Source organism: Mesoplodon densirostris, chromosome 6, assembly GCF_025265405.1.
Source record: "Mesoplodon densirostris isolate mMesDen1 chromosome 6, mMesDen1 primary haplotype, whole genome shotgun sequence".
Classification (NCBI taxonomy): Eukaryota; Metazoa; Chordata; class Mammalia; order Artiodactyla; family Ziphiidae; genus Mesoplodon; species Mesoplodon densirostris.
In genome coordinates, this window is record NC_082666.1 from 55,242,018 (window position 1) to 55,267,925 (window position 25,908).

Here is a 25,908-nt window from a genome sequence, read left to right on the forward strand (position 1 = left end):
CGCAAGCCATGGAGCAACTAAGCCCATGAGCCACCACTACTGAGCCTGCGTTCTAGACCCTGCAAGCCACAACTACTGAGCCCGTGTGCCACAACTACTAAGCCCATGTGCCTAGAGCCCGTGCTCCACAACAAGAGAAGCCACCGCAATGAGAAGCCCCTACACCGCAACGAAGAGTAGCCCCCGCTCACCGCCACTAGAGAAAGCCTGCTCACAGCAACAAAGACCCAATGCAGCCCAAAAAAAAAAAAAAAAAAAAAAAAAATTATAAGCCATGCTAGGAAAAAACAAAAAAAGATACAAATCACCAATATCAGAAATAAATGAGTGGTCATCTCCACTGATTCCATGAATATTAAAAGGGTAAAAAGTAATATTATGAACAACTTGATGCCCACAGATTTGATAACCTAAATTAAATTGACCAACTCCTTGAAAGACACAACCAAAACTCACAGAAAGATATCTGAACAGTTCTCTACCTTTTAAAGGAATTGAATCAATTATTAACAGTCTTCCAATCCTACCAAAGCACCAGCCCCAAATGGGCTCACTGGTGAATTCTACCAAACATTTAAGGAAGAAATAGTATCAATTTTCTATGGTCTCTTTTGGAAGACAGAATCAGAAGGAAAACTTCCTAACTCATTCTGAGGCCAGCATTACTCGGATATCAACACGAGAAAGAGACATTACAAGAAAAAAATACTACAGGCCAATAACTCTCATATACGCAGATGCAAAAATCCTTAAAAATGTTGACAAATTAAATGCAACAATGTCTAAAAATAATTATGCACCATAATCTTGTGGGATTTTTCCCACATAGGCAAGGCTGGTTTGACATTTAAAAATAAATTCATGTAATCCACTAAATAAACAGGCAAAAGAAGAAAAAGCACCTGATCGTATCACTAGATGCAGAAAAAGCATTTGACAAAATCCAGCACCCATTTGTGACAAAAACTATCAGTAACCTAGGAATACAGGGGAACTTTCTCAACTTGATGAAGAATATCTACAAAACACTTAAAGCTAGTATCTTAATTAACAGTAAAAACTAAATGCTTTCCTGCTAAGATCAGGAATAAAACAATATAATCCCTTACACCATTTCAACAGTGGAAGTCCTAGATAATACAATAATACAAGAAAAGGAAGGAAATGGAACACAGGTTGGGAAGTAAGTAATAAAATGGTTTTTATTTGAAGATGACATCATTTCTCTGTAGAAGATCCCAAAGAATCAGCATTTAAAAATCTTCATGAAACTAACAAGTGATTATAGCAAGTTTTCAGGATACAAGATTAATTTACAAAAGACAATTGCTTTCTTATATACCAGCAATAAACAATTAGAATTTGAAATTTAAATCACAGTACAATTTAAATTAGCAACAAAATATGAAATACTTAGATATAAATCTAAGAAAATATTTATAAGTTCTATATGAGGAAAACTATGAAATTCTCATAAAAGAAATTTAAAAAGAGAAAACTAAATAGAGAGGTATTCTGTAAAGATGGGTAGGAAGACTCAATATTGTCAAGGTATCAGTTCTTCCCAACTTTATCTATAGTTTCAGTGCATTCTTAATAGAAGTTCCAATAAGATTTTTATGGATATCAACAGTTTCTGAAGTTCATATGGAAAGGCAAACAACTCAGAACAGCCAACACAATATTGAAGGGCAAAAACAAAGTCAGAAGACTGACATTATCCAACTTCAAGACTTACTATACAGCAACAGTAAACAAAAGAGTATAGCATTGATGAAAGAATAGACAAATAGATCAATGGAACAGAATAGAAAGCCCAGAAATAGACCCACCCAAATACAGTTAACTGAGCATTAACAAAGGAGCAAAGGCCACTTGATGGAGAAGGACAATCTTTTCAACAAATGGTACTGAAACAACTGGACTTCCATCTTCCAAAAAAACAATCTAGACACAGAATTTACACATTTCACAAAAGTTAACTGAAAATGGATCACAGACCTAAATGTGCAACATAAAACTATAAAACTCTTAGAAGACAACATAGAAGAAATCTAGGTGACTTTGAGGTGATTAGTTTTTGGATAAAACACCAAAAGCAATATTTATGAAAGAAAAAATTGTAAGTTGGACTTCATAAATATTGAAAACTTTTACTCTGTGAAACAGAATGAAAGCACAACTTACAGACTGGGAGAAAATCTTTGCCAAATACATATCTGATAAAGGACTGGTATCCAAAATATACAAAGAACTATTAAACTCAGCAATAAGAAAACACACAATCCAATTAATAAATGGACAAAAGACCTGAACATATAACTCACCAAAACATATAGAGATGGCAAACAAGTATAAGAAAAGGTGCCTGATATCATATGCCATTGAGCTGCAAATTAAAACACCAAATATATACCACTATACACCTACTAGATTGGCTAAAACACTGACAAGAGCAAATGCTGGTAAGGGTTTGGAGCAACAGGAACTTGTGTTCATTGCTAGTGCAAAGAGCCACTTTGGATGGCAGTTTGGCAGTTTCTTACAAAGCTAAACATACTCTCACCATATGATCCAGGAATTATGCTCCTTGGTACTTACCCAAATGAGTTGAAAGTATATGTTCACACAAGAAGCTGCACATTAGTGTCTATAAAACCTTTATTCATAATTGCCAAAAACTTGGAAGTAACCAAAATATCCTTCAATACATGACTGGTTAGACAAACAATGGTACATCCATACAATGGAATATTATTCGGTGATAAAAAGAAGAAGTGAGGGAGACGCAAGAGGGAAGAGATATGGGAACATATGTATATGTATAACTGATTCACTTTGTTATAAAGCAGAAACTAACACACCATTGTAAAGCAATTATACTCCAATAAAGATGTTAAAAAAAAGGAAGAAATGAGCTATCAAGCTATGAAAAACATGCAGGAACCTTAAATACATATTTCTAAGTGAAAGAAGCCATTCTGAGAAGGCCATATACCATATATTCCAACTGTATGATATTCTAAAAAATGCAAAACTATGCAGACAGAAAAAAAGTAACTGGTTATTTGTGGTTTGGGTGGAGGGAGGGATGAATAAGTGGACCAAAGGGGATTTTTAGGACAGTGAAATTACTCTAAATTACTCTGTCACATTTAGGATGGTACTGTAATGGTGAATGCATGTCACTAAACCTTTGTCAAAACCCATAGAATGTACAACACAAATTGAATCCAAATCTACACATAGACTTTAGTTAATAATAATGTGTAAATATTGCCTCATCAATGGTAACAAAGTGTACCACACTAATGCAAGATATTAATAATAGGGGAAACTGTCTGTGTGTGGGGTGGGAGGGTTTGGAAGTATGTGTGAATTCACTGTACTTTCTGATCAATTTTTCTATAAACCTAAAATGGCTCTAAAAAATAGTTTATTTATAAAAGTGTAGTAGCTTAAATGTCACATTACTTAAGAAGTTAAAGGATTATACCCCAACAAATACTTAATTATACATTCCAGAGCTCTTTATATAACATAATATGAGATCCTGAGGAAAACAGTATTTCTCCATATAACATCTTTACATGAAAAGAGTGAGCTTAACTGTAAATCAAACTACTGCCAAAAAAGTAAAGGTTTGATATTTACTATTGTCAATACAGAAGAAAAGGGCACAGTTTTACAAAATACACATCATAATATTTTTTAATTATTACTATTCTTTATGGTGAAACACTTTCTCAGAAGAATATGTTTAGCTTGATAATCTAAAAAATTGGAAAAATGGAATTAAAAACATCACATATAGTGTATAGAAAAGGATTTAGAAACACATTTAGTCTCATAAAGACAGACAGACATTTATACCTCTAAATCTTTCACGCAAATGCAGGGCTCTATTTTAAAGAAGCATCAGGTAAAATGGTATAGATTCAAGTATAACACATTTTCCCACAAATTACTGAGTTTCTTTTCTACCTATTATGGGCCAAGAGAGATGCCATTTACTGAGAATTTAATTTATGCATCTCTAATGCTAAGTAATTTAATATGATTTTTTTATCTCATTAGCACAAAAATGCTGAAATATGAGTTTAGTTGTTTCCTTTAAGGAGATGAAAAAGTTCAATGAATGTGTGCATCTGAGATTTGAATTTAATTTATTTGACTTCAAGAGGTTGTATTAACCATTATTCCCTGCCTCTTCAATAATTTACTTATTTAACTAATAATGGCTAACCTTAGAAGATTTATGTATAAGAAATTACATTTTTGGAACTTGCCATGGATTAATTTTTTTTGTACAAACATCAGTCAGTGAAGCTACAAATCCAAATCAGGTTAAGAGATTCTAGCAACAACCACTATTTTAAAAAAAGATAACAGGATTTACAAGAAACTTGGTTTTCACATCATTAATCTTTTTTTTTTTTTTTTGCGGTATGCGGGCCTCTCACTGTTGTGGCCTCCCCCGTTGCGGAGCACAGGCTCCGGACGCGCAGGCTCCGGACGCGCAGGCTCAGCGGCCATGGCTCACGGGCCCAGCCGCTCCGCGGCATATGGGATCCTCCCAGACCGGGGCACGAACCCGTATCCCCTGCATCGGCAGGCGGACTCTCAACCACTTGCGCCACCAGGGAGGCCCCACATCATTAATCTTATGAAGGATATAAAATTGGGTCTGTAATTTGACCATACACAAAAATCAACTGCAGGTGGATTAAGGAGTTGAATATTACATTTATAAATATGTCAACTTTTAGAGGAATATAAAGCAAATATATCTATTTTTTTGTACTTAGGGTAATAGCCTAGTTATCTATTGTTATACAATAAACTAAAATGTAGTGGTTTAAAACAGCAATTTATTATTACCTCTCACAGCTGGGTAACTCTCACTTGAGGTCTCTCATGTGGCTATAGTGGATGGACAGATAGTGAATGGGTTGAAGTTTTCCGAAGGCTTGGTTTGGCTGGATACCTAAGATGGTTCACTGATCTGGACAGCAGCCACTCTGACTTTGGTAGGAAGCTCAGTAGAAGCTATCTCCCAGAGTGCCTACAGGTGGCCTCTCCTTGTGGCTTAGGCTTCCCAGAGCCTAGAGGCTGGGATTTTAAAGGACATATCCCAAGTGGGAACATTTAAGAGACTCATTCTGTGTCCTAGTCAGAGAAATCCCAGATTGTCAGTTTTGCTTAGAAAGTCACTAAAGTCAGCCTACATTAAAGGGCAGGGGAATTATATTCCACCTCTTGATATGAAAAGGATGAGATCACATTACAAGACTGTTATGTGGAATGATGCTTCTTCGTGTGCTAATCTTTGGAAAATGCAGTATGCCAAAGATAGAGAAGAAGTACTTAGGTAAAATAAATGTACTAACCGTAAAATAATACATACAGCCCCATTAAAATGAAAAATTTATGTTCATTATGGTACAATCAGTTTGGAAAATAATTTGTTATTATCTTGAAAATTTGAACTTTCCAACATACCTACCCTACAACTCAGCAATTCTTTACTCAGGTGTATACCTTCAAAAGATACTTGCACATTAATAACTAGGAGATGTGTCCAAGAATGTAAATAGGAGCCTTGGTCATAATGGAAAAAACCTTGGGAAAAACTAAATGCCAGCTATTAAAAATGGATAAGTAATTTGTGATATATTCTTTCACACAATAAAATGCTATAGTAGTGGAATGGAGGGATATTCACATTATTATAGTATTGAAAGAAATGAAGTTAGTCCCAGAAGACTACATAGTATAATCTCAATTTTATAAAGTCCCAAAACAAGCAAAACTAAGGAACATATTACTAAAAACTTGAATAATAGTATTTTAATGTAAAAATTTTAAAATAAAAATCAGTGTAAAAAAGTCAATGATAAATAAAATATCAAAAATTTAAATACAAACAAAAGCAGATTATGCAGTATCATGTCTAGCCATATTGAAGCTTGAGGAAAAGGAAAATCTTTAAATTGGTAAATTAGATAGTAAATTGGTAAATCCCACCACTCTCTTTTCAAATATAATTCAGTCGTGTCAAGCAAATTTTAAACTGTGCATTAACTTTTGACACAGCAAACTTGCTCCTAGGAGTCTGTTATAAAGAAATGTTTGCATATGTACACAAAGGTAGATGTACACTGCCAGTCTTTGCAGTAAGTATTCTTCAATATAGAAGAAAATAAATCATGATACATAAAACCAATAAATTATGATATATAAAATAATATCCAAAGGTTATTAAATAATAAAGTCCAAAATATGAATTACATTGTCCTACTTATTTTTATTTATGCATATACAGAAAAATTAACTATGAAGATCTACTTCAAACTTTTAACAGCTGTTACCCTTGGAAAAAAGATTGACAAAGAGTGGGAGAGAGAGCTATTAGTGACGAATGTTATTAGAAATTTTTACAAGGGAAAAATATTATTTGATAATTAAAAAGAATAACCCTAAATTACTATTATTAGAAATAATGTAATAGAAATTGCAAAAATGATTGCAGTTAGGGATACTGAATTAGAAATAGTATTTTTCTTTTGCTGATTACTCGAGATCAAATGACATGTCATGAAAGCCATATTATTTACTAAATCCATGTTTTACCAGGTTCAGTTCTATAGGAGAAAAATTCAAGATGGCTTTCGGCTAGTTGAAACTTTTAAAAGTGAACCAAAACTATTCTGGAGGGTTTGGATGTATTTAATAACTTTGACAGAGGTCTAAATTCTGGCCCAGGAGGTGGGTCCCTTCACTCTCCACCAGTATTTGCACGTCTATGCTGTTAATGAGATTAAATATAAGCATGAGAAGCCCCCACTCTTCCTATTTAAAAAAATCAAGTTTTTAGCACATTATAATTTTTCCTCCTAAATTATTTCGGCCAAGGAAGTCAGAGTCCTAAATTGGAGGAGGGAAAAATCTCAGTGATTTGAAGTATTTTCATAATATTGTTTGCTTTAGATGAATACATTTATAATTTCAATTATTCCTTAAGGCTAATAATAATAATAACAATCTCATAAATTCATATTCCAGTTAAAATTCTAGGGGTTGAATTGATACACTTTTAGTAAGATAGAGGAATATATATATAAAGACATAAGTGGGAGAAAATAACATGAGAATCTCATAATAAGATAGAAATCATTTTATTCACTCAAACTTCTTTTAGGAAAGGAGCATATTTAAGCAAGTGTTGTGGAAAAGGAGATCCCAGTCTAAACGTGTGGTAGAAAGTGGGACCCCAGTTGTTTTACATATACGGGGAGAAGGAAATGTTTGTTTCTAAAGCAAGTAAGGGAGAAAAATAGTAGGAGGGGAAATGGGGACTGAATTAGTGCGATGAGAAAGACTATAAGCTATATGATACCATCATATGCAAAGTCACTTTTCTTGGTGCTCTTTGAGCACCAAGAAAGAAAGATATAAGTGATTTCATACAATTACAGAATTTAAAAGATTGTGTAATGTCAGTTCACATCAAGTTAAACTAGCTCTCCAAAGGCCAGGGGATTCCCAGTCAGTACTTGAGTTATTATGCTATTAAAAATATTTATCTACTACACATATATATAATTTTCCATCTTCCTAGCACTGGAAAATTCCAAAGTTATATGTCCATATATAATTAAAATAACTACATGATTCCTGACCATCCCCAAATATACTTAGTTCACAAATATAAGTAAGTGTTAGCTGAAGTCTACAAAGTCACATGGTAAGAAATGAACCTAGATTAAATTGAGGTGATTAGAAAGAGAATGTAGTGAATGTCTATGATACGATTTGCTCTTTCCTGAGGTGTTGGTATCTTCCTCTCTGAACCTTGACTATTTCATCTGGGTAATAGAATTCTACCCAAAGGACCAACACCATGCCCTGGAGTCTGGTATAAAACTGAAAAAAATGAGTTATCTTCAGGGTTCAGCACAAGTTAGCAAGTTTAGGCGATGTGCTAGAAACATTTAAGTTGTCTCAGATGGTCACAAAGTCTCCTGGAACCAAGTTGATTACTCTTAGCCTCCTTCAAAGTCTCTTACAATGTGTCCAGGTCATATTTTATGCCACATACTAGGCATTCATGTGCTATGCAATACAGTAATAACAAAAGTTTACAATTCAAGCTGCTGAGTTTGAATTACTACTTTGCCATGCACCCTCTATGTGACCATGTACATATTACTTTACTTATCTAAGTCTCAGTTTCCTCATCTGCAAAACAGGGAAAGATTACCTATCTTACAGGGATGTCATAATAATTAAATGCAGTAATTTTATAAAACTGTTTTACACAGTGCTTAACACAATAAGCATTAACTATTATGTGTTTGGCCAAGTTATGGCTGGTATACGCAGCCTATGAAGCCATCCTTTCCTATTTCTCTATATCAGAGGCAGTCTAACATTTTAGAAGTATCATACTAAAAATACATTTTATGTCATAAACCTTATTTATGTATTCACCTATCATATTTGTCTTTCTATCTATCATCATTGTCTTCACCTATCATATTCTATAATATTCTCTGTATTTTTAATTTTCTATTGTTTATCCAACCACCTATTTACCATTTACTTATTTAACTCATATAACTCAAATTTTAATCTGTACATACTCATTCTACCCTTTCCAGATTCCTAAAAGGTGACCTTGGCTGGTCTCAGGCTCATACTTCCATGTCCATCCAGCTTCATGCCAACATATGTAGAAATAAGGAAAGGAGGCCAGAGAACAAATAAAAAAGTTTAGTTTGGAAACATTTTCCTTGATCTTATTTACTGTATTTGCAGTGAAGTTTGTGTTGATCACATTTACTTCAACAGCAAAGAATGTTTTGTTTCTTTTTACTCCATTGTTACACTTGAATAGAAAAGGGAAAAGACTGTATCTCTTATTTTTTCCATACCATAAAGCTTGAATAAAGCCTAAACACTCATAAGTGTAGATCTGGGGTTGGCCAGCTGTTCCCTGAATGTGGATTGTTGTAATGACTCCCTGGGTTCCCTCAACCTAAAACACACTTAAAAAAAATGCTGTCATATGAACATGGCACCTGCCCTATCACATATGTCTCCAGCCATCTGGAATGCCACATAACCAAGTCCTTGACTCAATATTTTACTTACTCCAGTTTTGCTGCAAGAGTTTAAAAATAAACTCTCAAAAAAAGACTTTCCTTAAGAGTATTACATATCTTCATTTTTGTAAACTATGGGATGCCATCAAAGATGTCATGACCCATAAAAATGTATAAAATAACATTTATATCTTAATAATACTGAGTAAATAAATAATACTTGTGATGTTTTCAGAAAGAGAGTACTTTATATTTTTCAAGGGTATTCTAGGCTCTGAAATATATTTTCATTATCTCTTTGCATAATTTTTCTTTAATTTCATGAAACATCCTTCAGGTAAACTTTTTGACTTATCAAGAAAATATCAGTTTCTATCTATGAACAGTGCAGATATTGATTACTTTAGCACTTCAATGAAACAATTTTTGAGGACAGGGAGTGCTTATAAAGACAGATAGAGATAATATGCCTGAAATTTTACTAGCTCTAGCTTGTGTAATTATATTTTTATTAGTCAAGAATTCAATGGGGATATCTAGCATTTATACACAAATTAGGAAATACAAATTTGTTACATTCTTACTATTTTTGTAGCACAAAGCATACTACAGCATTTTAACATGATTTAAGGGAATTATAGTTTTACTGCTTTGAGTTTAAATAAGAAAAAAAATCAGACAGCTAAAAATTACATTAACTTATTGGTCACATTATTTTTTTAAAAACCCTCAAAATTATCCTAAAATGTCCTGTATTTGTAATGTACAATTTTTCTGTTTCAAAAATAAACTCTCAAAAATGTATTTTTGATTTTGTGTTAATGAAAGTTTTCTTTTGGTTCAAAGTAAACATTGGTAGTAGCATGAACACCTGAAAGTACAGCAGGCATTATAATGGGGCGGATGTTGCTGCTACAGTTGTAGTTAAAATGGGTGTCAGCTTCATACTAATGAATTAGCAATAAATAACATGTACTGTAACTCTAGGAGGGAATATACTATTGTCTAGTACAGATAAATACATATAATATAAACTGCGTGCCTGAGACAAAAAATATTGCAAATCACATGAACTATACAGTTTATACACTCTCTGCAACAATATTGCAACCAGAGAACAATACGTATTTTTAAAAGTTACCTTCAGTGAAACACTCCTACTTCCATCAATTTTATCTCAACCAATCACCATATTCTGTGGATGGCTGTGATGATATTAGAATCCTTTCTCTTTCTCTAGTCAAAATGTTTTATATGTTTTTTGTCATTTTATTAATTTCCTGCTTTGGGAGTAATTTTACTGTCAATTCATGAGAACTTTGAAATGTCATGAAACTTTTGGAAAGTAGAGTACTAACAATTAAAATTTAACCCAGAAGTACTTCTGACAGTATCATTTGAATGTGCAATCTTTGCATATAACATAAGTGAAGGCAAGGGGAAAAAATCTGTAAAATGAATAGAGTTTTGACAGCAAATATACATACTATACAGCACATACTTATATATGTCATAGTAGTAGCTTCTGTAACATACAAATGCATTGGAAAATGAAATGCACAGAGACATGAAGCTATGAGGTAGTGCAGACTGTCATTTTTCATGTTAACAGAGTATTTTGTCAGCCTTATCCAGCAAAAACTCTGATGTACAAAACAACATTTCTAACAGAACTGTCACCCTCTGTCCTTCCTTTTTATTTTGCATCTCACAGTTCTCTAAAGGGTTTGTCTCCCCATTTAGCCCTTCATGAAATCCCTGAGCTGCCTTTTTCATCTGGAGCCTCCGTGCACAATTGTGAATACTGCATCTTTCATCTCACCTGATAGGTGAGGCTTCCCCAAATCCCGGGTACTGCTAGAGGACTTGAGGAATCCTCTGTAAGAAGGAAATCATGAGAGCAGAAGGAAACGGCTGCTCTTAAGAGAAGTCCCTGAAGAAAAAAATCAATCGCGTGAATTGAAAAGCTTTTGATGAATAAATAATTCATATGCAATAAATTAATTAACCAATTTTCAAGTCAGGCTTAGTATAGCATTCTAGAGTTAGCTAGCATTGCATCAATCAAAATGTAATCATTTGGTTTTGCTTCATATGATTTTCAAATACAAAATGACTGTGCCAATTGAAGGCTACTATTTAAGAGACTATAATAGCCAAAACCAGGTAGTTGGGCATTTGCTTTCCAATGTACAAACCAAAGACTAGAACAAGTATTTCTTCATAAACACTATGACCACTGTATTTAATAATGTTGACATTTATATAAATGGATTGCAGTGTAGTTGTTGAACATATATTGGGATGATGCCATAATCCTGTTTTAATTAGATGGATGTTGTGAGCATAGAAAAATCACAAGCTGCACTCCCTGTGGTGATGCCATACTGGCAAGGAATCAATCACCACGGCTCTGGTTGCCATAGAAACTGATAGCTTCTGCACCACCATCTAAGTGGCAAATGATTGGTGGTATACTCATAACACAGGGAGAGCAATGAGTTTTTCTATCCTGTCCAGCAGCTGTGCCAGAGAGTTAATTAAAAGCAGAGAACATGAAACAAATCTAAATCTGTGAAGAAATGAAATGTACAGTACAAATTGAATTCCCGTGTCGAACAGAAATTAATATGCAGCGCAAACCACAGAGCTGCCTGAACAAGCAGCAGCTGGGAATGTTGGGAAATGCTGCCTCTGAGGCGGTTAGAGCTGAACTGTGGAGAGGGCACCTCCTTATCTTATTACCTAAACAAGCACTTTGTTCAGTATTTGTGTTGACTGATGCATGCAAATTGAAGCCTCAAATGTTGAGTTCCCGTTTCTAAGCAGGAAGGACAAAGCTTAACTAAGATTTAATTAACAAACAGTTAGCAACTGCAGTTTATCAGCTGTGAACACAATGTAAGTAAATGTTTCTACTTCTGTACTAGAATTCACCAGAAAACCTCTGTGAAAGTCAATGTGTTTTTATTGATAAGCCACAAATTCGGAATTCGTATTTCAAATATTGCAAGCTGAGGAGCAAGTATCTGAAATGCTTTCCTAAGAAGTAAGAGAAGCTTGACATAGAAATAAAGTTTATTTTCTTTTTTCCATAGAATGAGATACAACAGATCAGGCATGAAATATTTAACTAGAGAGAATCATGATTTCTTGGTTCAGTCCACACCCATTCTAGGATTTCAGTGGTATCATTTGGAAAAGTTAGTGTTCCAGTAACCTGTTCTCTGTGTGAAGCCAACCACTCCCACTGGGCAAGTATAACAACCCAGAGAACCACACCATATATCTCTACAACTGCCAAGTATGTGTGTTTATAATAATTAGAGGAAAGAATAACATCTTAGATCATGCAATTTACCCTTCTCCCCCAACTACGACAAAATCAGGAAGTGAGCGTGGCTAATTATGGAAGAGCAAAAAATGGAGAACTTCAGAGTTTATATCATTATGACACATTTATATGCACTTAATGCCCATCTAATGAACTGCTAGAGTTTTTTCTTTTATCAAGATGTATTTTCATCTAGTTAGTCCTCTATTTCTTTTTTTTTTTTTTTTTTTTTTTGCTGTACGCGGGCCTCTCACCGTTGTGGCCTCTCCCATTGCGGAGCACAGGCTCCGGACACGCAGGCTCAGCGGCCATGGCTCACGGGCCCAGCCGCTCCGCGGCATGTGGGATCTTCGCGGACCGGGGCACGAACCCGTGTCCCCTGCATCGGCAGGCGGACTCTCAACCACTGCGCCACCAGGGAAGCCCAGTCCTCTATTTCTAATGGCAATTGAATTGCTTATCTAAGAAGTATTTACCCAATTCTTCCAATAACCCATTTTAAGTATATTTTCCAGGGTGATAAAACAACAAGAAAGCAAACACCATGCTTCCATATTATACTTGCTTATGATGGATACATCTGTATGAAACAGATTTTCATATATAGTTAAGAACTACTTGGTTTGAAAATATATATATGTCCATGGCATATGGAGCAAAGTTCTGAAGCAGCTTTTTCAAGAGGAGTCTTGTACACTTTGCAGACCATGAATAGGTTTCCAACAACTGGTCAAATCAATGCTATTTTAAGAGAAAGACTTCAATCTGACATAAGATGGGAGAGATGAATGAAAATGTTATTGAAATAAAGGGAGGAGGAGTTTCCAATATTATTCTAACTGTACCATTTTAAATATAGTCAAGTAAATTATACCATGCCTATTATAATCTCTGAGTAGAATCACTAATAATCATTAGTAGGAAAACCATCTGATATCTTCATGGAAGTGAGTATCTGAATACATGAAAAGAAGAATTTTTTAAAAGTACATAATGTCCAAAAATACTGAAATATGGTGTTAGAATGTACAAAATAAAAAGTTTAAGTAGTTAATGTGTAAGGCTAGAAATTTGTATGGTAAATATATCTTTAAGTAGACATTTCAAAATGGAGTTCAAAAAATTTAATGCTGATCAAAATATTCTTTTAACTTCACAGATGTAGGAAGTTTCAATGTAAATGTATATTTTCAAATATTCTATGTGGTTAGAACCCATTATACCTGGTGTTAGGGTCATATAATGGGATTTTATGAATCATGAAATAGTAATCTCTGTGGTTAATAACACTAAGGATAAAATTCTTGAATCCATATCCCTTTTCCCATTGTCATTTTCCTGACTTATGTCTCTATAATCTCTGATTTGAATTTTTATTAATGTCCCCTAACTGATATCCTTGGAGCCATTTTCATCTTTACGTGGAGAGGAGGGGATTGACATGTGTCACTTGATAAACCTCTACAGGTGTTTTGAGAATTGTGTTTCATTTTACCCACCATACCCAGATGAGAACAAGGGCTCTAAAGGAGTGTAATCCAACCCGTGCATTTACCTAAATCAACTAGAAAACTTGAAAAAAGATAAGAGAGAGAGAGAGAGCTTGAGCGCTGGCTGGCAGATTCCCAGGATACTGTAAATCCTGATCTAGTGGTTCTGCATAGCACTGAGCATTCAAAATTTTAATAACTTTTACAAGTGAATCTGAAGAGCAAAATCACTTTAGAAAAAGAGATAAAAATTTAGCCCTAACCAATTCTGACATCTATTGATCTTTCAACCATTTTTATTGATGACCATTTCATCTGGGGAGAATTATGGTGAAGTCCCATAATTTGTATAAGTGGTACTAATCTTGTTACCCTCTTAGTCAATTTTTTAAATCATTTTGGCGTGACTGGCTTTATGAGAATAACAGTAAGCAAAGGATCTTTTCTTCATAAAAATACACATAAATTTACAAAGAATTTACAAGATTTTACTGACTCCCCAAGAACCATCCCTGATAAAAATAATCCCTCCTTTATATACTCTAGGTTACATATATGGCCTTCTCAGAATTTCTTCTGACTTGCACTTTGCCTTATGCACTTAGTTAAATTTTAGTTGTTATCATTATCATTGTTATTTATTATATGTAAGATCCTTTATATACAGACTTTAGTTACAAATATCTTTAGATCTAAGTATCAGGAAATAAAGCTTTGTTTCTCCTGAAAAATAAATCATATGCATTTGTAAAAGAATGTTAATTAAAGTGCAACCATTTTATTCTTGGTGTCAAGTGAAGCCCTCAAAGTGATATATGCCATATACTAAATTGAAGTACAAGACCACTATGAATGACTTGCAAAATAAGTCTGTAGAAAACCTGTCCTGCAACTCTGAGCTTCCTCATCACAACAAGGATATAAATAAGTTGGGAAGTAGGATGTTAACGGGTGATTCTTTGAAGAAAGTTGGTTGTGTGTGACCCCATCCCATAAGTGGGTTTCTCCTCTCATTTTTATTCAAAATAGAAAAACTTTAAGGAGACCTTTTGGAGAAAGCATAATGTTTCCCCTGAAATGTGGAAGCAAAAGTCAAGTGATACCCTAACAGCCTAGGAAGTCTCAAGGATAAGAGACTGGAAGGCTAATCATTCTCACAATAGAACAACAGAGAGATGGCCATGTCAGGCCAGATGTTGTCAGAGCAAATTATATATGAAAGTTTCCTGTGGACCAGATGTAGACTACATACCATAGAAAGCTGGTATGGGGCTGTCTTAGAGACTGACCCAAAATATTGGATAGAGGGGCAAGGAGCAAGGTAACTTAGATATTTCTTGAATGAAAGAATAAATATACTGACTCTAATACATATGTCCCTTCTCCAGCAATGCAAGGGTTCTGAAAACCCACAAAATGTCCCACAAGAAAATGAATCATTTTAAAACACCCATGAAACTCAGAGAGCTTGACACATAATTACAGCTTTAGTCAAGTAAGAAATTCTTTGTCCTTCTCTCCTTTTGTCCAGCATCTGTACCTCAACAGATCCTGAAGCTAGATTTACCTCTAATATTTAACGGTTCCAAGAAACATCATATGTCTAAAGAATTATCTATGAATTAAAGGAAAAAACTCTTAGATAAAGTATGTTCTGTTATTTAAACTGACAAATATACATTCTTAAATATCTGAGGGACCAGAGTTGAATTTAGAATTCTTAATATCCTTTTAGTCCATTGTTAGAACCTGGCAGAATATAAAAAGCCCACCGTTGGTCTCCTGATGTATTGGGAAAGCATATAGCCTGTCTCTCTTCTCATCTGACCCCAGCTCCTTTCAGCACCATGAGGAATCTCACAAATACACATACAAATACCCAAGACCAAATGTCCATCTTTCATCCTCATTGCTACAGACAACTGGACCGCAGCTACCCCCAATCTAAGGCATGATCACAGCAGCAGAGCAGCCCTCTTAGGAGGGCTACCCCTAGGGAAGAGCTCTGCACAGACGATGGGATCAGGCTTGGCATTATTTGGGCAAAGAATAACAGGGTCCTGCATACTTCTAGCATAGTGAGGCTAGAGAATGCTGGTTCTTAAACAGTATTCCTCCTTGCTCTGGATAATCTCTCTGTCCCATGTTGCTGGACAAGACTAGGAGATAGCTAATAATGGGACTCTGTAAAGCACAGGATCCAGAGTAAGAGCTCCCGTTCCTGGATCTAAGGGAAAAACTGTCTGGAAGAAATCAATGACCATTATTAGCATGAAGAATAGAAACACACACACACACACACACACACACACACACACACACACGGCAGAGAAAGAGAGCAGAAGCCAACCATGCCCTCTTTTCCACAGTGTGGAGCTGGCCTACGGTTTGTGCAAATTAGTGAGAGGAGTAGCTTTAACTTTGGGAAAATTTGACATATTGATTCCTTTAGGCATTTCAATTGCTCGATTAGTCCTTTAAATTACTGACTGGGGGACTTTTTATGACCTGGTAGTGATTCAAAATTAATGAGACTTGTCCCAAATTTCATTCAGGGGAAGAGAAAGAAATTGCCCCACAGGAAAAAAAAAAGAAACAAAAGAAAACAACATGTTGCTTATAAGTGAACTTACAAATCCTGCTTATTCAATATAATTATTACAACTTTGTTCCTATAAACAGTGAGAATTTTGTAGTTAATCATACATTTCTTTGTTTTGATTTTTGGGAATCTCAGTCAAGTATGTATACTAGTTATTTACTACATAGGCTCTTATGGACTATGCTTACATATTACCTTTTTCTCTGGTCTTATGTTTCCATCTATATTATTCTAATTCTAAGGTTGTTAATATTTCTATTTTATTTTGTAGTGCATGTATTTTCATAACTGGCCAAAATATTTTGTTTATATATAAACATACACACACACACACACACACACACACACAATTTTTTTCTGATTTGGTTACAAAACAAAGCAAGATCAGATCAGAACAGACTGGACCAGGGGAACTTAAGGGCCACGAGCATTGTCTAAAGCACCATGGAAAATTCAGGTATCATTAGGAGGATGATGCTATCTAAAGAGACCTCCTTTCACTAATTGGTTGTGTGTGGCAGGTAAAAGATAAATTGTAGTCAGCATTTTAATTTATTCACTTAGCAAATATTTGTTGAGTGCTTATTCTGTGTCAGTTATAGCATGTAGACAAAACAAACCTGGCCTCACCACCACTGAGTGAGAAGGGTAGTGGCAATGCTGCTTTATTTTTTCTGTGTACTGCACAAGACTCCACATTTGGTTTAATGTTATCCGGTTGCTGTCATGAAATCCTAACCATTTCTGAACACGGAGAATTTTCAACTTGTACTGGGCCCTGCAATTTATGTAGCTGGTCCTGGACAGTGGCTCTATGTTCTAAGTCTTTGCCAATCTACAAATTCCCCCAAACACTCCCATGTCTCATCTGGATCTGGCATTCACACTTTTTATGCCTGTAAATAGATTTAGGCTTCTTAAGATACAACGCTGGCCCATTAGTGTGTCCCTATCAGGAATAAAAAAGAATAGTTTGAAAATATACACAAATCCTCTCCTGTGTCAGCAAGACTCCAGAGTGACTTATTTAAATGATTATTTTGTAATATGCTTATGTTTGAGGAGAACAAGTCTCATGGGAGAGAGAATTGTGTAAATTGAAAAAAAATTGTGAAGTAATCCTTAGTAATCTGCAGATATGACACCATGTATTATTCTTATTATCCTTTTGTGACTTCTGCTTGGTAGGGCTCCTTTCTAGCTATATCCTTTAGCACAGAAACTCGAAACCTTAGGGGACATTAATTTCTCCTTCACAGTTCTCTGTTATTCAGGTTTGTTTGTTTGTTGTTTACTTATTTATTTGCTATTCAGTTTTTAACACATACTGAGCACCCACAAAACCTTTAGTCTTGTCACCTGTGTATGGATTCTTCCCTTGAATGGCCTAACATTTACCTTTTCATCCTTAGTACGTACTAGGGGCAGGGCCTGAAACCCAGAATTATTTACTGAGTGACTGAAATAACTTCTCATGTTCAGGACTCAGGTGAGCATTTTACATGTGCCATTTTATGGGATATAGAAATTATCCCACTCTGTAAGCTTTTATAAAATTCAGAAAGTTGCATTTGATCCCTGTAATGCACCCTTTGCAATGGGTGTTTTCTTTGTGATGCAATTCTAGTATATCAAGGCCCTTGAGGTAGTTCAGAAACTGCTCCTTCTGCATGGGGGTTCAGTCATCTACCTTAGGCTGCTGCGTCATGTTAAGATGTTCATATAAAACTTAGGTCAGTCACTGTCCCAGGCTGAGTTCTCTGGAAGCACAGCTGATATGGAGTTTCGGGTGCAAGATGTTTATAGGGGATCGAAACTGGTGAAGGGCTTGCGCAGAAGCAGGATTAGTGAGAGAAAGAAGTCAAACTGTAATATGCCTCAGCCAGCCACACAGAGAGCTTTGGAGGGAGTCTCACTTCTGGTTGAAAAAGCAGAGCCTGTATATCATCTCACTCAGTCACTGGAGGCAGGCGGCCTTGGGGTGGGCTTGCCCTTGAGCAAAGTGGTCTTTGCAGCTGAGGCAGACCCAGAAGTTGCAGAAAGCTGAAGGCTATCTCCTGACTTCTCTCTGTGTAGCTGGGCAGCAAGTTCTTCCCTGAAATGAGATCTGGGTAGTGCATCCCCATGTCTATCACAGATTTTCATCATAATACCTCCTGGTCTAACTTACTAGATTAAACAATCAGAATAATTAAATTCTGAAAAATTAAAATTCTATTGTATAGTGAAGTGAGGTGTTCAAAACACGTGCACCATCGTGAAAATTAGAGCAGCAATTATATTCTGTAAAGCACTACAAAAAAGGTTTCACAATATATTTTTTCATTCTAATTATGGGTCTTTTAAACATTATGTTATCTATTTACCAAGAGCCTGAGTGAGGAAACTTTGAATAAAATATTATTATATCACTGACAAGCCATTATTCTCCTGATCCTGGGTGACTTCTGCAAGACCTTATAGACTCTAGACAATCTTTTTTTGTTTCAAAACAGAACTGTTGCTGGCTTTATTAGTCACAAGGAGATGTAGTATTTCATCATCAATTTCATTAGTATTTCTATTATTCTATTATTTTTTTCTTATCCTCCAAAGGGTATTATTTATTATGTTCTATAATTAATTTTTTAAATTGCTTGTTTGAGTAACTTTTTTATACAAAACCTCCAAACACTTTAACAGAATTAACTTTTTTTTTCCATAGCTATATACCTAGTACATAGAAAAGTTCCCAGTACAATTTGGGAGGTAAATAAATATTTAAGTGACTAAAATAAAAATGAATGAGTTGGCAACACCCCGGGACAGTCTTAAATAAAGATGTGAAACAAGTACCTAAATGATGGTACAGTACAACACTGAACATTTAAAATGCCTTAGGGCCTCCCTGGTGGCGCAGTGGTTGAGAGTCCGCCTGCCGATGCAGGGGACACGGGTTCGTGCCCCGATCCCGGAGGATCCCACATGCCGCGGAGCGGCTGGGCCCGCGAGCCATGGCCGCGGAGCCTGTGTGTCCGGAGCCTGTGCTCCGCAACGGGAGAGGCCACAGCAGTGAGAGGCCCGCGTACAGCAAAAAAACAAAAAAAAACAAAAAAAAAATAAAATGCCTTAAATTCTCCAGCTCTCTAAACAGAGAAGACACTCAATAAATGGAGTTCACTCAGTGTTAACACATATGAAAAAGGCCAATGTGTGTGTTGGGAGATGTTAACCTTATGCTAAATATGATTTATCAACACACTGTTGTTGTAAGAACTAATGCTGGCACAACCTAAGAGTTTGATAATGGTGGTGCCATGTTTCTTTTCATTAGTTTGATCATATCTGAGGTCAGGTGCTTTAGGTTTTGACAAATGTGAATCAGTTTCTAGGATAGGAAAGTTATAGGGCAATGAGAGAGATGTAAAAAGATATTTCATCTGGACTACCTTCTTCATCTTCAAAAAAAAAAAAAAAAAACCCTATATGTTGGCCCTCTAATTCCAGGAGAATCCCAAAGGAAATAAAAGATGCAAAAAAATTTGGATAGATCATTGTACATAAGTTTTCATCCTAGGAATATACAATTAAAAAACTAAAACAACTTACACAGATGATGATAGGAGAGTGTTCAGTAAGCTAGGATGAGATGCAGTCACTAAAAGTAATATTTAAAAAAGTTTACAGGCTTTAGCCAAGGCTTGTGATACATTTCAATGAAAAGTAATGTCTCAAACTGTTATTAACAATATAAGTTCAAAATATGCATCTCTCTCTTTCCATAACCAGAGGGAAATACACTAAAAATTTTAGAAATGGTATTGCTTTTCTTCCTTTTTTATTATGTTTTCCAGAGTAATGATTTTTTTTTTTTGGTTTTTATAATCAGGAAAACAAAGCTTATGTATAAGTCAATTATTTGTATCTTTTGCTCCTTTCCCCTCATTGCAAAACTAAAATTTACAACTTATTTCCTGACAAAGAAAAAGAAAATATGCTTGGGGATTAAACATATGTGCTAATTCAATGTTTTTATTTTCCACTATCTGAGTTTCCTAAATAATATTATTGATTTCAACATGTCTGCTTTTAAAATTTGTTCAATTAAGCTTACTTAAATAAATTCAGTAAGAGTAAGGCCAAAATCATACCATACAGGACAAAAGGAAAAAAGCCAAGAAGTAAATAGGGTGAGGAAAATAAAAGCCTAAAAAGAAATCTTATTAGCCAAATACCAGCGGTTGAACCAAAATGCCAGTATAAGCTCCCTGATAGGGGCTTCCCTGGTGGTGCAGTGGTTGAGAGTCCACCTGCTGATGCAGGGGACACGGGTTCGTGCCTCGGTCTGGGAAGATCCCACATGCCACGGAGCGGCTGGGCCCGTGAGCCATGGCCACTGGGCCTGCGCGTCCAGAGCCTGCAGTGAGAGGCCCGCGTACCACACACACAAAAAAGCTTCCTGATAGCTTGCATGAAAAAGGCAACAGCACATTGTTCTAATTAATTAATCATTAGGAAAGTATTAACTTATCAGAAGGGACTGGGCATATATTTTGAATTTGTTTTTCATATTAATTCATTCATGTATTTAACAAAAGTTCATCGACTATATACCACACTGTAAGGAATTAAACTAGAGGGGAAAACAAGTATAGGCAGTACAATTGCAAGTGAAGGTGGGGTAATGGCAGATGAAGGAGAAAAGTCCAGGCCTACAATCCTCATAAACTTTGTCTCTGAGGCACTGGTCTTTGTGTGCATGTTTATAAGATTTGTGTTATGTTATAAGGTCCTTGAAAGCTGTTTGATATACACTCCTTGATACTGGAGCTATGTCAATGATATACCTAGCTATTATAAGGACTATATGTTTAATGTCTGTCTTCCCCACTTTCCAATGCTTTGCCCTCTCTCCCCACACAACCTAAATCTATAAAGCCAGCAGCTGCATATTTGCTCAAGCTCTATCTCTAGAGCTTAGAACAGCAACTTGTTCCACAGTAAGACTCAATAAATATTCCTTTAGGTATTGATGAACTGATTTAATGAATGACTACAATCTTCTAAGGCTCAGATTTCAGCATGATTTTCTTAATTTATATTTATAACTGTCCTTTCCTTTTAATAACACTTGTTTCCTTAACCACGGTTGGCTGGATACTAACATGCAGAGGGCTTTTGGGGGTTATTTTCTACTGGCTGCTCAAATTTGAAAATTGTACAGGTCATCTTTATATTGGTTAGTGCAATTTTAAAAGGAGTGTTGCATATTTTCATAAGAAATCCTCCCTTATAACATGTCCCATTTTCATTATAATCTACAGACTGAATTCCCCTTGATCTCTATGGTCTCTAGATCTATACAAACAATATAAACGTTTTAAGATGTCAGAATAAAATGTAAAAATATTATACCTCAGTATGCATCATTAGCTTTCAAATATTTTCTGAACATAGGAGTTCTTCCAACAAAGGAAATCCAATGGAAGACTCTCATATCGAAAACTTCAAGAGCATCTCTCATTGAAAGAGTATAAGGACAAAATATGTGATCTCTTATCCCTATTCTCTTCTCTTTTTCCTCCCTTTACTCCCCTACACAGTTTGGTAGCCTTTGGTGTGTCTGTTCAGAAACCTATGGCTTCTAAGAGTTAGAAAAACATTGTAGAATGTAAGTTTTGATTGTTAATGTGAAGTATTTCTTCTGATGAGAAGGTTGCACCAACATCTGGCATCAAAATCATGTTAAAATCTGTCCCACAAAAAGACAGCAGGTTCTAACTCAACTACTGCTGTATTTAGAGATGTGTGGAAATAACTCATTTTAGATGTTAAAGAGAAGCATTTTGGCTCAGAACATTAAGCAATTGGACGACAATTCATGAGCTCAGGTTTTTAAGTTTTCTTTTTGTTGACACGTTTGACACTGGGAGAATCATTGCTTCTCTTTACCTTGGCTTACTCATCAATAAAGTAGCACGTGATTATGCTGACTCACCTCATTCTCACAGAATGTTTATTCACTAGCACTGATAATGCACTATTCCGCCTAAGAAACCAATGAAAAATATTCCAAGGAGCAGGTACAAGTGGTCACATTTGTAGCTAAATAATAATTTGAAGGAAACTTACAAGAGCTTCAGGTATATAAATGACAACAAAAACTTTGGCTAATTTAGGTAAGATTTAACAAAAAATAATTTTCAGTGAAGATGAACAAAGTAGCTTGGATTCATTTTAATTTTACTGTAAACTGAAGAGACAGCCAGAGTTAGGGTTGGGGCAGGAGGTGTGAGGAGCACTTGGGATGTGTGCTATAATACTAATAAGATAAGTACATACGGCTTTCAAGACTTTGAAAAGAAAGAAGATATTTTTGACATGTTGGAAGTTTGAAAGAAAAAGATCTTGCTAGTTCTGTGTACTGGAATGCAAAACTGATAAAAAAAAAAGTCTATCATTGTAAATCTGACATTAGGATGTTGCTTTTGACTACTAGTAAATTCAGCCCCTTAATTCTCTGCTTGAAAATGGATAGCTATTACAGCCATAACAGAGAATATGGAAATAATAATAATAATAAACTTACTAACTAAAATGGCCTTTATCTCATATTTAAAGTAATCACAGTGTATGCCCTAAGCAACAGTTTAGCACCTTGTTCTTAGCCATGTGTACAACAATTTTAGATTAATAGCTGAATTTTCTTAGAGAAGAACTTGAACTTCATAAAAGGTCACTCTCTTTTTTTTTTTTTTTTTTTTTTTTTTTGCTGTACGCGGGCCTCTCACTGCTGTGGCCTCTCCCGTTGCGGAGCACAGGCTCCGGACACACAGGCTCCGCGGCCATGGCTCGCGGGCCCAGCCGCTCCGCGGCATGTGGGATCTTCCGGGATCGGGGCACGAACCCGTGTCCCCTGCATCGGCAGGCGGACTCTCAACCACTGCGCCACCAGGGAAGCCCAAAGGTCACTCTCTTTAGTTCAGAATGTTTTTCTTAAATTTCAATCACTTTGCATTTTATCAGTTCTCCCACTGAGTGGCTCAAATCATTTCACCAAATGATCTTTTCAGATGAGGTGAGTCAACCATTTTTGGGAAATTCATTAGAATGGAGGCCACTAGAGCACCATTTGCTCAGTTGAAGTACTATTCACACAGGCTCAAGGAGTTAATGTGCTTACTAAGTGCTCGCAAAATAGCTTATTCCCCCAGAAAAGTCTCTCCCCAAAACTCATCAATTCCTTTAACACGCTAGCAAAGCAAGGATTCAAAGACTTGAAGCCTAATCCACTGGATAAATTACCGATTGTTCAAGGTGACATTTTTTACTTTAAGAGCAAGGTCTGGGAAGACACTGATTAGAAGGGGAAAATACAAAATCTCGAAAGAAGTAGAGATGGATTAAAGCCTTGACTTTGGTCAACTTCAGTCATTCAGCACATGTTAACTAGTGTGTGCTAGGATGAGGATGCAAAAGTGACCAAGATAGACTCCTTGCCCTGAACTAGTCTGCAAGCAAGTGGGAAAGACACTTTAACCTTAGATAGTAGCTCAATTTCCTTCTTCTAAAAAATGGAGAAAATAGTATACATACATCACAAGTTACTATAGTACAATAATGAAGAATGTGGGTGATAGCTAGAGTCAGATAGTCCTGAACTTGAACCCAGATTCTACCCATATCTTGACTCAATATGACCATGGGCAAGTTACTTAACTCACCTAATCATGAGATTCCCTGTCTTTAAAATTTGTTGTAGCACTACTTAGCTGAAATGGTTATTGTGTAAATTTGATTTGCTAATACACAAAGTACTTAACACGGTGCCAGGCACACAGGAAGGTACCTGTGTGCTTCCTGTGTGATTGTACACACAGCCAATCACACTTAGATACTCACTGATTTTATATATTTAAATCTTTAAGTCATGATAAAATATTATTGTCCTCTTACACTTAACATATAGACAAACTATCAGTGTTAACCACATGAGCATACTTATAAAAAACACTCTGAAAGAAAAAAGTTTTATACAAAATGAAACATTCCTAATACAGACAAAAAAAACCTATGATATTTAAAGGACACCAGTTACTTCGGTTATACAATTCAGTTACTTCTAAAGCCGTATGAACAGGAGGTGAAAGCAATGATCACCTGTTATTTCCCTACCATTGCTCACACACAAGCTTCAATCTTGTATAATTACAATTATTTTCCCCTATAAAACAAGAGTTGTTTGTTAATAGGTCAATAATGAGCACTCATCTGACATACACATGGAATAGAAATACTTCTTATGGCAGATAAACCCTAAGATTCCCCCAATAAGCCCCAATTTCCCAGCTCATGATATCCACACCTTTGTCTAATCCCATCCCCTTGAGTGTAGACAGGAACTATGACTTGTTTCTACCCAAGAGAATACAGCAAATGTGAAGGAATTTTGCAGATGTGGTTAAGGTCCTACATCAGTTGATTTTGAATTAATCAAAGGAACATTACCTTGGGTGGGTATGACTTTTTTTGTTGTTGATAGTTGCAAGTTCTCAAAAATGGGACTGGGAATTCCCTGAGGTCAGAGACTCTTTCTCTGTTGCTGGGCTTGAAGAAGTAAGCTACCGTGTCGTGAGAGGGCCTATAAAGAGGGTCTTGTGACAAGGAACTGCAGGTAGCTTTTAGGAGCTGAAAGCAGCCTGGTCAACAGCCAGAAATAAAAGTGTGTTCGGGAGACTCTTAGTCCTACATCCACAAGGGAATGAATCCTGTCAAGAATTGAGGAGCAATTGGAAACATATCTTTCCCCAGTTGAGCTTCTGATGAGACTGCAACGCCAATAACACCTAGACTGCAGCCTGATAAGACACTGAAGCAGAGAACCAAGCTAAGCTGTAGTTACTCTTCTGAGCTACAGAAACTGTGAGATAATACATATGTGTTGTTTTTAAGTTACTAAGTTTGTGGTCTCTTTTATACAGCATGGAAAACTAATATGCTCCTGTGGACAGAAAGGTTTTGAATTCAGGGCTCAGAAAGACAAGACAATCCAATAATAAGTGATGGCATTCTTTTATGTACTGAGACCATTTACTCCCTGTTGAAAGGGGGAGTCTTTCTACTTACAACAGGAGATAAACTGAGATGGGATTCAATTCTCTGTAATTTCTTGGGTAAAGAAATGATCCACTTGAGATAAGGGTCACTGGAGTAGTCGAGGGTTTTATTTGTATTGCATCCACTAATGATACCATCAGGAAAAATTACTATTAATTTTAGAGGGAGTGTCCTATACTGACTACTTTGGTAGTGAAGGAGGAGAAATTCTTATTAATTTCTCCCTCAGAAAAAAAAGGGGGCAGAGAGAGAATTCCTAGATATCATCCAAAAAAAATA